At 37.4% G+C, this 13,981-nt stretch overlaps 2 protein-coding genes across 7 annotated transcripts in view; one reads left to right on the top strand and one right to left on the bottom strand.

Annotated features, from left to right (window-relative positions):
- nt5dc1.S (5'-nucleotidase domain-containing protein 1-like) overlaps positions 1-13,981 on the bottom strand; it is a 150,526-nt gene that overhangs the window by 53,404 nt on the left and 83,141 nt on the right. The gene's annotated exons all lie outside the window — the stretch shown is intronic.
- col10a1.S (collagen, type X, alpha 1 S homeolog) overlaps positions 13,005-13,981 on the top strand; it is a 50,153-nt gene continuing 49,176 nt past the window's right edge. Inside the window, exon 1 of the mRNA XM_018265389.2 lies at positions 13,005-13,577. The gene's annotated coding sequence lies outside the window, so the exon portion shown is untranslated. The remainder of the gene's footprint in view (positions 13,578-13,981) is intronic.

Raw genomic sequence — 13,981 nt, 5'->3', positions numbered from 1 at the left:
ACTTGTATGATGCCAAAGCCAGAATCACACTATTTACATAAATGTTAATGTTTTATATGTGGTATAAGGATAATCAAGTAACAGCCGTCTGGCTTACACTAAATAGAAACCATATAAAAGACTATCCTCAGAGCGAATATTTCTTAAAAAAGCATCAAAAGTAAAGTCACGGTCTAAGAATCTAACCACAGGCTCAACGACAAGATCACAAAGCTCGTGCCAAATGGCATTTTACCCATAAGCAGTATGAGACTACACAGGCAAATTTCTTTTTCCATCCCCACGCTAATATTAACATCCATTATGTTCATTGTTTCTGTCTACAGAACAGAAACGCTTACATACAAAGCTGTTTGTAGGTATGTTTTGCCTTTCATGAGACACAGGTGTTTATTGACTGACTTAGGCAAAGTGCAAATAAATGGTGAATGTTGAATCATATAATGCAGTCACTATATATTTCATTACTAAATATCTTGCAAAGTGAAATCAGAAGGTATTTATTTGTCTGATGTCATACACATAGCACCATAATACCAAAATTGAGAGATTTAATTCTCCCATAAGGCATCATGGGCAGAGACATGCAAATCACTCCTTTATGTCCCTTTGGCCAACTATGCATACAGAACCGCTGGTTTTATAGCACAGATAAAGTCTAATGGTTCAGAGCCATATATCCAAACTTGCAGACGGCCTGTTTCAATCTTGTTAGATCTCATCAGTGCAAGATATTGGAAAGTGGCTTCTGAGGCGGTAGGACTTGGAGAGTAGCGAAATAGAAAACCGAGCCTTCCTATTCAGTCCCTATTCATGTTTAAGTATCTTATTCAAACCACTGTCTGTTTGCTAGGGTAGCAACTATATAGCTGCTTTTAATTTGCAGTAATAACCCCAATATGTCATACAATAATAATTGTGGTTAACTTGGGTGATGCTAGTTGGAAAAGCACTCAATAAAAAAAAAGAATAAAAAGTCCATCAGTAAAAACACTCAAAACAACAAACCCCATCCTGCAACTCCTGTATCTTTGAATTACAATGATTTTATTACATACATATTAGAAACAAATTTAAAAACACCCTATGAAAATTAGGAATGCAGCAGCATTAGGATGGTTTAATACCTGGATTATAGGAGAACTAAAGCCTAATTAAAGAAATAGGCTAGCATTGTTGTAAATGATGTGTTGGGATATTATACCAGCCCAAGACAACCACAGCCCTTTAGCAGTAAAGATCTGTGCCTCCAAAGATGCCCTAGTAGCTCTCCATCTTCTTTTCTGCTGATTCACTGTGCATGCTCTGTGCTGCTGTCAGATTCTGAGCTTAGGGACCAACACACAATATACTGTATATACAGAATAGAAATGTCCCAATCAAGGCTAATTAGTATTTAATACAGATAATTACTACATGGCAAATCGGAGACCAATACAACTAGCATCAGAATTTAAAAAGCCTTGAAAAAGCAATTTGCGAAACGCGCGTCGGCTTGCTATTTCTCAATGGTTTATACCATTTTAGACAAAACCTTGGGGGGTTCTCTTTAGAAAAAAACTTTTTATAGTGATCTGGGCGCTTCTCTTAGCCCAGATTAAGGAGATTCCTTATCTGCATTCTTAAGTTACTGTTTTCACTATAAGTGCTCTGGAATTTGTGTGTTTTTTAGAAAAGATAGCTCTTCAATCCAGTTAGTTAAAATAGAATTGAGACCACAGTTCCAAAAGCACTGACTTCTCTCTCTTTGTGGGGTCCCGCAGTTAGTAAAACAATCAGCTAGAAAATACGGGACTTCTCCACCCACTTACCTATTTCCTTTTCATACCTTTTCTTGGAATCAGAGATATTGATAATTGCACTTTAATTGAATTACAAGTGAATTGATCACAATCTGCTGACACTTTATCAACCTTATTGGTTTTTTTGTTGAATTTTAGTAATTTAACAATCAATTAATGTTAAATGAATTGTTTATGAGTTAGAAATTACAAAGCATACACAATATTTAAAGAAAAATTAATTGAGTCCTAGTTTTATTCTATTTAATGCTATTTAATTAAAGTCAAGCACTAGCACTGTGTGGGACTATTTATTTAAGTGGGGAACCAACATATATAGAATCACGGGATTAAATGGTTTAACCGAAATTAAATCATATAGTGATAACATATATTTTTTGTGTGTTTTTTCTGATCAAAAAGACAGGGATACTTTCTTTCTTTTCTCCTATATAAAAATTCAATACTGACAGAAGTCAGATCCCCTCTTTTTAATACATTTTATATATCTGAAGATAGATCATTCCTTTTTATTGAAATCGGAGACCAATACAACTAGCATCAGAATTTAATAATCAGCCTTGTAGCATCAGCTTATATTACAGACAAACTTCCTGTTCTGCTTGTAAATTTGAGATGACCCCTACGCATAGCTTCTCAACAGCTGCTTAGAACCCACTGAGCATGTGAGTGTTACAGACACTTTCCAAGATTGTGACCCCCTGTGACAAGTATGAAGTCCTGGATCATTGCTGCTATCGAGAAGCTGAAACTTTAGGCTAGTGTGTAAGGGGCCCTCCGGTGGATTTAAAGGGCAAGTACACCAATTTTCAACTTAAAGAAAAATAGCTTTTATTTGTACAGATCTCAAGGTACTAACACAGTGCACATTCAGGACATCACCAGGGACACATTCAGATTTTACAGGAAGCCTCCAAGATTTTACAGGATCCACAAACCATTTGCACCACCTAGCCTGTCAAGCAGTCCGTCACATGACCTGCGACCCTCCACCTCGCCCCGACCAGGACTTTTCCTGTGTGCCACCTCCCTCCTTCAGCCAGGCCGACACCGCTTCAGTGCCCCACTGACCTTTCCAGGTAGGATTTTCCTTGACCTTCTTCTTGGGTTGTCCGCTAGACCCTGTCTAAACACTTGGTCCCTCACTGTGGCTGAACCACGGCTTCTAAGCCTCTAATTCTCCTAGTTGGGGTAACAACTACCCGTTCTCATTTAGCTATTACTAGCTAGCTCAAGTACCTAGTACTTTTACTTTTACTTCCTTGACACTGTCTACTTCTAAACTCCACGACACATGACTCTCAACAACACCATGGGTGTGTCTCCCCTTTAAATACTTTCCCACTAACACTAACTACCCATTTCCTGAACATGTGCTTCCTCAACTTTTGTGCATGTGCCTATCAACTCCCTATCACATGGAACCAAAAGCATTTAACACTTAAACATTACATACAGATTTTCAAACACATTTAAATCACATACACATTCAACATTTCACATTCATACAACTTACATAATTCACATACAAATTTACACTCAACACTCGATCACCCTCTTACAAGTACAATAAGATCAGTATGTAAATTATGCCATTTTTAACCATCTTTATTTTTAGGGTTTAGCTCCTTTAAAGGGTCTTTAAAAGTCTTCTATTCCAATATATATATATATATATATATATATATATATATATATATATATATATATATCAGTTTATCAGCATAAAGCACGAACAAGGACATTAGTGAATCAGCATATACTCACAGCATCAATTGTCAGTTTAAATCCCCACAGGGTAAGAGAGAGAGTAAACAGCATAGACAGAGGTACTTCCAGCCGTTACCCTAAGTGGAGGTCAGAGGGTATCTCCTTAGACCTACCTCACACAATAGTCACAATCCTCGATAGATCCTGTGCTGCTTGGCTAAACGGCCCTGACTATCTATTACTCCTTGGGGCATATTTATTATGTTATGTAAAAAACACCACACATCCGCATTTTTACTCATATGACCTCCGCCGGATGCAATGTAAAATAACAGTGTCAAATCTGGCATTCTGGCACAAAACTTGATAAATTCGACATTTATTTTACACAGCTTTTTACACTTTTTTTGGTGAATTTACACAGCATAATAAATATGCCCCCAAGAGTGATCTATTACAGTGAGTAGCCTATCCTTGCTAGAACTAACCTGTCTATCTGTTCCACTGCACCCTTCCTGCCTGCTCAGGTAAGGGGACAGGCAAAATGGACCCTGAGCACATGTGCTCAGCTTCGCACGTGTGCTCAGCTTCGCACACTGCCACCTAGTGGCCAAAGTCAGGAAAGCTAGGGGTCATGTCTTGATCCATGAAGAGGATCTTAGATCCTGTGAGCTTAGATCACGTGTTCAAACTTTAGGGGATTGCACTATAAATGGGGAATCTATTTAACAGTCCCTTACACTTATGCATGTGATTCTAAACAGTCTGTTCAGTTGTAAAATATAAGGAGTACTCACAATGGAGTACCATGACTACAATGCTTTTATACAGGGGGTACTCTATTTATTTTAATACACACGTTTCAGTGCTCCCTTTATATCTAAAGCATAATGATATCAATTAGCTATGAGAAAGGTTGACTGCTTATTACACACAAACCCAACCTGGCAAACACACACATCACAGATTCAATTTAAAAAAATAGGGATTAAAACATAATATTTATTGAGACTTGCACCATTCATTTCAACTGTATCTAAATGAAGATTCTCACTAACTGATATATTGTATAAATTTATTTTGGATCCGTTCATAGACATGATATTAGACACTTCAACCACAAAACATTCCTGGCAGAGGCGTTCTCACACGATTTCTGAAGGATAAACTTAAAAAATGTTGTTGGCATTCATTTCCTCCTACCAGCCAGACATTTAATGTACTGTATGTTTCTCCAGAAAAGTGATTTTTGCCTGTTAGTAGATCTTAACATAATGCACAGCTTTTTACGCTGGGTCAGACTTTAACATAAACCACTCTTGAGATTTCCAGAGAATAAAACAGTTGTTGCCCATTAATGCATTATGCCCAGCTACTGATCAGAGTTCAATTCTGCATTTAAAGCAATGTATAACAATACAATGACCTTATATATCTTATAGAAGGTAATGTTTTTAAAGATTATCCATTTACTTTTATTTTAACTTTAAGCAGAATTTAAAAATGTAAATAGTCCTGCACGTGACTTGAGTTTTTTATTAAGTCATGCCTGCATATTTTTATATCCTTCGAAGAAGCTTACTTTACAATAACGGATTGCTTAACATGATTCTGTATAACAAACAAAACCCATAAAAAACCCGTAAAATTATGAGATAAAGTAAAAATCAACTTGTGGATTTCTTACGTCACAATCCTTCTAGAGAAGCAGGCCTGGACTGGCAATCTGTGGGTTCTGGCAAATGCCAGAGAGGCTGCTATAAGTTTCCATAGAAAGTCAGTATTTAGTGGGCTGGTGGTGGCTGTTTGGGCCTCTGTGTGGGCTGATCGGGCCTCTGTGTACCTATTTTAATTCTCAGTCCAGGCCTGTAGAGAAGTAAGCACTTTTGGGTGACCCTGGCAATGGCAGGACACCCCCTCTGCATTTCCCATGAGTCTTCCACCACTTTTGCTTGGCTTTGGGTCTAACCCCCCCCCCCCTACCAACAGATATTGCATTACTGATGACAGCCTTGCATCCCTTGATTTTGTAATATAGCCACATGACATTAAAACTCCAATTTTCAGGGGCATATCTACTGCACAGGATGCAATTGTATTGCATCGCAAATATTTACTCTAGGACAGCAACCCAAATTAACATGTCACTGGGTTCAGGAAGTCAGCCTGGACTTGCTGCACCACATGCACAAAGACAATGCTGTTTATTTCTCAAAATCATAACAACTAATCTGGACTTCTTCCTTGGGCTGACTTTGCACACAATAATCTTAGGCATGAATACCTGGGCTCTTCTTCTTGCTTTACCTTCTTCTGTACTCAAGATGGAAATTCCAGCTGCTGATGTTACTGTTTATGATTTTAAGTCTATTTGATCCAGTGCCCACAAAGCCTTTGTAAGAGCCTCTATTTGTCAAAAGAGAGCAGCTGCTGAATATTGCAGACGATTCCTTTTTTTAAGGTTGGAGATTTGGTATAGAGAAATATTAAGCTCCATATTCCTTCCTCCAAGTTGGATCCTCGCTTCATCTGTCCTATCAAAGTAAAAGAGCTCATCAATCATGTTTGTGTTAAACTTGAACTTCCTTCAAGTATAAATATTCTTTACACATTTTCCTCCTTAAACTTGTGGTCAACAAAGCCTTTTCTTCTGATTCTTCTCCTCCTGAACATCAAGAATTTAGGTTTATAAGATTGTGGATTCTTCAGAGGTAACATTCAACATTGGAAGGGTTTTGGTCCCGAGGAGAGGTGCGGAGTCTCAGCTAGGTACACCCATGAACCTTTGAAGCCTCTAGTGGGTGCTCCTGAGAGGGGTGTACTTTCATGGGGTCCTGGAAGCCAGGACATGCTCTTACCTCCAGGTTTTTAAGTGCCCACACTGGCTCAGTGTATGCTGATGCTTTCTCAAGCCATTCTAAGCATTTTCGAACTCTGTTTTTGACTCTTGTCTGATCCTGACTTTGAGTCTTCACTGCTTGCCCAAGAAACTTTGCCTGGCTTTGACTATGCTTTGCCTGATACTTGTGTAGGGATCCATAGTGTTACTTTCCCCATATGGTCCTAAAAGTACCACATGGTGGGAAATCCTCTGCCTGGCCAGTTAAAGGTTGGACCTAAATTGGATAAGGGAGGGGGAGTAAGCCCTTTGTCCCTAATGCAGTGTGTTCTGGCAGATACCAGAATTGACCAGAAGGTGTCATTCCTGCGTAACTGCTTCATATAGCTAAAGGTGGCCATAGACGCACAGATAATATCGTACAAAACTAATTTTCGCACGATATTCGGTGCGTGTACGGTGGGAAAAGAGCCAACTAATATCGGCTGGATGGAAAATTTTGATAGGGTGCCTTTGAAGGCACCCAAACATCAGCCATTCTTAGTGCTGAATTGTCAGATACAGGTAGAATTCTATTCAGCTCTATACTTGTGTATTGAAACGAACGATCTTTTTTGGAAAGATCTTTTCTGAGAAAGATTGTAAATGTTTTGTCTATGGCTTAAGTTGCCATGTGTTCAGGCTTAGGAAAGGGGACCACAAAACCTGGTAAGCTCAATCATGCAGGGTTCAGAGCTTGGAGTCCAGTTCAGAGGACTTTTGTGTGCTCACACTGTAGAGAGTGCTGGGAGCTTTATTGTGAAGAGTAAAGGGGGTTTGTTGTGCTCGTACTGTGGATAATGTTGGGAACTGTACCATGAAGAATTAAACAAGCTTTGTGTGCTTGGTTAGAGGATTTCTTCGCTGTGGATGCCTGTTCCAGCTCAGTGTAAGCCTGCCCATCTGTATGTGTATCTGTATCCCCGGGTGAGTTGTGGCTGAGGGAGGGTAGTGAAAGGATCCAGTGTGTCCCCTGTTTGAGAAACAGGCTTTGTTAGTGTGCCTGCTACATGGGGGTAACTACCCAGGTAGCGTTACCTGGGAAAATTTAAGAGCTCTTTGGGGAAAAGGGACTGAGACTCTCTTTGTCCAAGAGAAGTGGATTGTGGGACTTTGCCTGGCAAGGAGGTGCCAGGATTGGACTGCAAAGGGTTCCCAGGGGTAGTGGGTCATTATTATGTGAATTGCATATTTAATCTGCACTTTCCTTCCTATATAAAGTTCATGACACAATGTAATATCAACATGATGTAAAACCTCTTACCAACACTATTTACTGGTGAACAAAAATGTCTGGAATTGACATTCTGCATCCTATATATAATTTTTCACTATTACTGTGGTCTGCACAAGATCAGTTTGTGATTTGTGACATTTGTATTATTTGTGTTTTGTGATAAATAAACAAACATTCAAAACAATTCAAAAGGTATGGCTGACACTGATAAAGCACCATACTTGCCTTTACTGCAAAAGCACAATTTTGTAGCATAGCAGCAGACCATAAAAATTCCAACTGTGATTCCAAAATCAAGTACAGATGTTGAAGGCTTTATGGTAAAGCTAGTTTAGATTTTGTTTCCACCTCTAATCCATCAACAAAATTGATTCACAGAATAGCAGACTAAAACTGTTACGGGAAATATCACACAAGATTGTAAATTACATTAAAAAATGGCAAAACTTTAACTGACAAACAGTACAAAATTTAAAATTTAATTGTAAGAAAATTATACTTTTCCTCGTGGATACTGCTTAAAAAAACTATGACAAAGTCCATGCAATCATGTGGTTAGTCAACAATACTTTTTAGGGATAAGGTTTCAAAAGCAAAAGCAATCTTTGTACAGTTATAGCTTTCTGGATAATGGATCTTTCCATAAGTTGGATCTTCTACTAGAAGTTGGAAGTCTACTAGAAAATCATTTAAACATTAAATAAACCCAATAGGCTGGTTCTGCTTCCTATCAGGATTAATTATATCTTAGTTTGGACAGTGTAGAAGGTACTGTTTTATTATTATAGCGATAAAGGAAATAATTTTTAACAATTTGGATTATTTTAATAAAATTTGAGTCTATGGGAGACAGACTTTCCTTAATTTAGGAGCACTCTAGATAACAGGTTTCTGGATAATGGATCCCATACCTGTATACCAACACTGTTCTTTACTTATATTAATTTAATTATATTAAATATGTTAACGAGAAAGGCACAAACAATCATTACATGCGGTTTGTCAACAGTGGCTAGGACATTATTTCAAGGATGAGGAGATTTTTTGGTGGGGATTTTTTGTGGATATCTTCATAGTTATGCAATGTCTATTTAGTTAGCACATGTACTAACCCATTATCCAGAAAGCTCTGAAATATCGAAATTCCATTTTCTGTAGACTCCATAGGGACCAGTTTAAAAGAAAGAGCAACTGCTAGATATATATTCCACCACACACTACAGAAAGGTAGCTCTATATGGGATAACTTGCCTCTTTATTCTCAAGAGGAAGGAAAAGTAGATTACTGGTTAAAAAATTCAGGTGACCATGTAAACCATATTATTGCACATTGAAAAGAAAAATATTTTAATCATGGAGGCTAGACAGTGAAATAAATACTACTTTGAGAGTTGGATAAACAGACTGTTCTTTTTCTTGTGGACCTGTTTGTTAAGAATGAGTAATAAAACAATGGCTTTTTTAAATATATATTTTAAAAGTGTTTTGAATATGTCTGGAGTTCTCAGATGTTTTCATATTTCAGAAAACTTTAATATTAACAATTATTCTGGAGCACCAAAACAAGCATGGGGTTCAGTACAAAACTAGAGCCAACTGTTCTGAACAATGTGAAATATGGGAGTGTTGCACAGATAGAAAATACACAGACTAATGAAAGAGAGATGCTGGAAATGATTGTGGGCAAAGCACAAGAGTTTATGACCGCGCGTCTAAGGTAACGTTATTGGCTGATTTTATTCGCAGATTGATTTTGTATATCCCAAATTTGAAAGAAAATAGAGATCGGTTTAACATCTAAACTCTGCCAACATTTTTTAAGAAACCCTATGCTAATGCATTATTAATGAGATCCTTTTTTTGTGGTCCTTTGTGTCTGCATACTAGTTATTCTACACACCGATTCTTGGGTTAATTGCCCGGAGACACTGTTTGTCAATCTGAAGGTGGGTCAAGCATAAGAACAAGTTTTATTCAATTATATCTTCTCATGCCACCAAAGAACATGGTGATGAAACCATAACAACAATAGCACACTTGTATATCTCTAGGAAATATTAAATCATTGATTATTCCAATTAAAATGTAATACAGCATGGGGTTTTTTTTTTTTATCAAAAACCAAAGTTGTATTCAATAATATCTTCTCATGCCACCAAAGAGCATGGTGATGAAAGCATAACAACAATAGCACACTTGTTTATCTCTAGGAAATATTAAATTTTTCTAATTTTTTAATTAAAAAAAGTCAGACCAAACTAGAAACCGTGATTGAGAAAAACCCAGACTTTTTCTGATTGTCGTGCAAAAAAACGGAATTTCTCACCGAAAAACACAAAATTCGAGTATTCGCGGAAAAAGCAGTGTCAAACCCCAAAAACTCCTTTTACTTTTATATGAATTCGAAAGGTTTTAGATGGAGTAGGACTTAAAAAAGCTTTGGGGCATAATAAAAGCAAAAAAAATTTTTTTTTTTTACCACAACTATTTCGGTTTTCCCGCGAAAGAAATCGCTCCTTAATAAATAACCCCCCAAATGTCATTCAGGGAGATTTATCAAATGTATCAAAGAACCCTGATCTTACCTGTGTAACTGGGTGACTATCCCTCAAGATTTTTATAAAAGACATTTTAAAGTTTTTTATAAAAACAACTGATGAGCCTGCTGTGTTATATATGTGATTGAAGTGTAGGTACCTGGCATTGATCAGGCATGACATTTTGGGCCCTTTACTCACTGCTCCTGCATGTCCACTTTTTAACTGTATTTTAAGTTAGGACCATACACATGTGCAAGTGGCCCATTTGCAACATATCCAAGTCTGAGCCAGTTTTAATACATAGTTTGTGAGGGAAGAGGTAGACTTTTTAAAACAGTTCCCTTCTAAAACATTGGGTGGGATATGTATGAAAACACTGTAAATTGTAATTGTGTATTATACATTTTTTGACCTCTGTAACATTTAGGTAGCTAAGACCATAGGCCACGGGCACAGATTAAGCACAGAAATGGAGTCTGACACCGCCTTTCATGTTTAACATGCAGTTTGGCTGGTTTTTATTAGGAACAAAATCTTCAGCACTCTTGCTTAACATAAGATTAACAGTCCCCGTTCAGCACCCACCCATATACACATCAACACAGCTTTCCAGCACTTACAGCTTTCACCATACACACATCCCAAAATCCTCTCTTGGACTCACACTTGACACTCAGTCAAGCAGGGGTTCTCTCTTTCTCCTTCCAGTCATTTGCAGCTCTATCCAGTCCTTTGGCTCAGCGGGAAATCACAATCTTCTTCCAAGCTACACACACAGTCACACCTCCTTCCTACACATGGAGGTTTCCAATGGCCACTCACCCACCTCCAATCAAGGAGGTCTCAAGGGGGAAGCACTGAGGTGTAGTCTCACACCTCATTTTAACTATAGCTCAATTAGATAACTACCTCTAACTTAGGCAGCTGAAAAACACTAAATGGAGCATGGAATGGAAGGCCCACCCTGCTTTTCTCCATTCACTCCAGGGACCCATTATCCAGCTTTTCCTAAGCCGGTACACTAATTACAGTCATGCTGCAACACTACACATATTTCCCTGGAGTTTTAAATTCACCAGTTTAACACTGGTTAAATATACACAATATCATGCCCTTTTTACACACATATCTTACACCACCTTGACACAAGTCAGTGTTTGTTATGTGTATGTGGTACAGGCGCAAGCATCGAAAGACACATTTTTTTATATTGGCATTTGATTCACGCTTACATTTGTTAACTATGCAAAGGAAACACTCACACAGTGAAAAACATTTTTGCATTCTACCCATTTTTCAGTTTCTCATTTATAACATTTCTTCAGATATGTCAAAGCAAGATGAATACGATGAACATTTGTGAATGTTTAAAGACATGTGTTAATGCTGTATCTAGTGAACCACTAGGCTGCAAAATCTTACTGAGCTGGCTGGCAAACCACTGGAGTGTGCAGATGATCCGGCCAGCTGTGTTCAAAACGGTGTATTGTAGATTATTATAATTGATGGATGCATCTTGCACACACAATTGCTTTTGCCAAAATACAGTATGAGATAAACTCACTGTGCCACCTAGAAATAAAACCTGAAATGTTACAGACTACATATAAACGTCACCATTTGCTGGATGTGTAACTAAAAATGGAAAGTGTAATTGTACCTTAAAAGTTGTCAGGAAAAAAAATGTCTACAAGGTGTAATGATGCATACTACCTAATACAATAGTTATTCAGCAGTGTCAAAGTTGCCCAATGTTAACTGATTATATACAATGATTTAGGCTCAGGCCATAACAGTATTCGTCAGTGATAATCTCATCAATCATACAGTATTCTCATACTGTAAGCATTGTTTAAAAAAATCTGTGATAATCTCATATATTATACAGTATTCTCATAGAGGGAGCATTGTTGGGAAAAACCCATGCTCTCTCTTTTCAGCAAACCTCTTGAAAAAATCTCACAAATTGTTTTCTGCCTTAATATTTATTACTAGAATATCAATGCTATTAGAGGTTAGCTTTGCTGCCTTGCAATATTCTAGTCTTGGCAGAGGTGGGCCAGACACCCTAGGCAACCTGGCCAGTCAGCTGGCCCTCACTTCTTCCCCTTCGTCAGTGCATGTACAGTGACGTCACTCTTGTGCTTGCTTATGGGTCACATAGCATGCAAACAGAGTGCATGTGAGTCTGGTCTAGGGGTAGGCAGAAGAGGTTTCTGCCCAGCACCCCACAATCATTGCGCCCTAGGCAGCTGCGTCTTCTGCCTACCCCTAGTTCCGCCCTGCACCTAGGAGTTTGTTGGTTCGCCTGTTGTCTGCTTGTTTCCAGTGGGGGCTATTCTTGTTTTTCCTTATATTTTAAGCTCTACAAGCAGATTAGTTATCTGTTATCTGAGTATCTGTGTGTTTGAGGTACTTTAGATTGTAAACTCTGCAGAGTAAGATTCTCATCTTAATGATGAACATATACTAAATGCAGCATAATTAAGTGAAAAGAGGAAGAAAGTATCAGGCTCATTGCTCTAGTGCCTGGATTCTTGATTATTTCTCTGAGCATCATGTGGTCCAAAATGCCCACTCCGGGAGAGACTAGAATAATTATCCTCACTACATGAAGGACTAAGAATGAATGTTTGTACATGTATATATGTTTTAATAAATACTTTAAATGTATTTGTAGAATAATAAAGCATCAATGCAGTAGACAAAATGAGTTATAACTAACCCTATAATGACTAACTGGTCCGAGGAAGAACAATACAACATGGAAAAACATTTTAATGCATAGTCAATCATTTATACTGGGTGCACATACCAATGGAAAAAAACAAGTAGGAAGAAAATAAACAAAATGGAAATATTAATAGAGGAAGATAAAATAAGGACAGTGTCATATTTTTTCTGAAAAAAATATATACATTATTTTGATTTATTAATTTGAAACACTTAGGAATGTATTTTCTATGTTTTCTTTATCCAACCCAATAAGGAAATTGCCAAGATAAATGTCATAGCATGCTCTAATTTAACACATGGGATCAGATGAATGAAAATCATATTCTCTGTGTGCTGCTCAAACAGAATCTCTTACAGCTGGGAAACAAAAAGAAAAAAAAAGGTTTTCTTCTGGAAATGAATCAGAAGACACACCATAATTCGGTAGCCAGAATATAATTCAACTGAGCTAGGTATTTAAAAAAACTTCAAAAATCTAACATATAAACATTAAGGGGAGACAACATACTTTACAAAAGCTAGACGAGAAAAGGTCCCAGTCTGTGTTGATGCTTACAGCTGAAATATGCAGTAGGAAGGACCAATGAGCTGGAGCTAAAGATCACAGCAGATGCAAGTTACAAGTAGTGAAGCAGTGTGTTCAAATAATTAAACAGCTGCACATTCTACTAAAGGTAAGCTCTTTTTCATGCTGCAATATTTAAGAATAGTTACATTTTTTATGTTCCCTTAACATAGGGGTGTACTATATAGCATTATTTAAACCTTAAATGTATTAATTCATTTTAAGTTTTAAGTCAATGATTCAATAAAACTTATATTTTAAAAGGACATACATACCTGTACTGAGATTTATAGTAGAAATACATATAAATAATGGTTGAGCTTTATTGAGTGTTTACTGGAGGATTACCTTGCCTTTCTCTGTCTCTGGTACATATTGTTGAAAGATATCTGCTGCGGGATGGCAAGTAATATATTTATGTGAAAAGTTTGTGGAACAGGTATCATTTTAAGTTATTCACAAAACTGACAATTTTTGACAATGTGGCTACTCAAGGAATTTTGATAATGGTTT

Source organism: Xenopus laevis, chromosome 5S (assembly GCF_017654675.1).
Source record: "Xenopus laevis strain J_2021 chromosome 5S, Xenopus_laevis_v10.1, whole genome shotgun sequence".
NCBI classification, from domain to species: Eukaryota; Metazoa; Chordata; class Amphibia; order Anura; family Pipidae; genus Xenopus; species Xenopus laevis.
The sequence above is the reverse complement of the archived record's forward strand: the minus strand, read 5'-3'. Positions and strand labels throughout refer to the sequence as shown.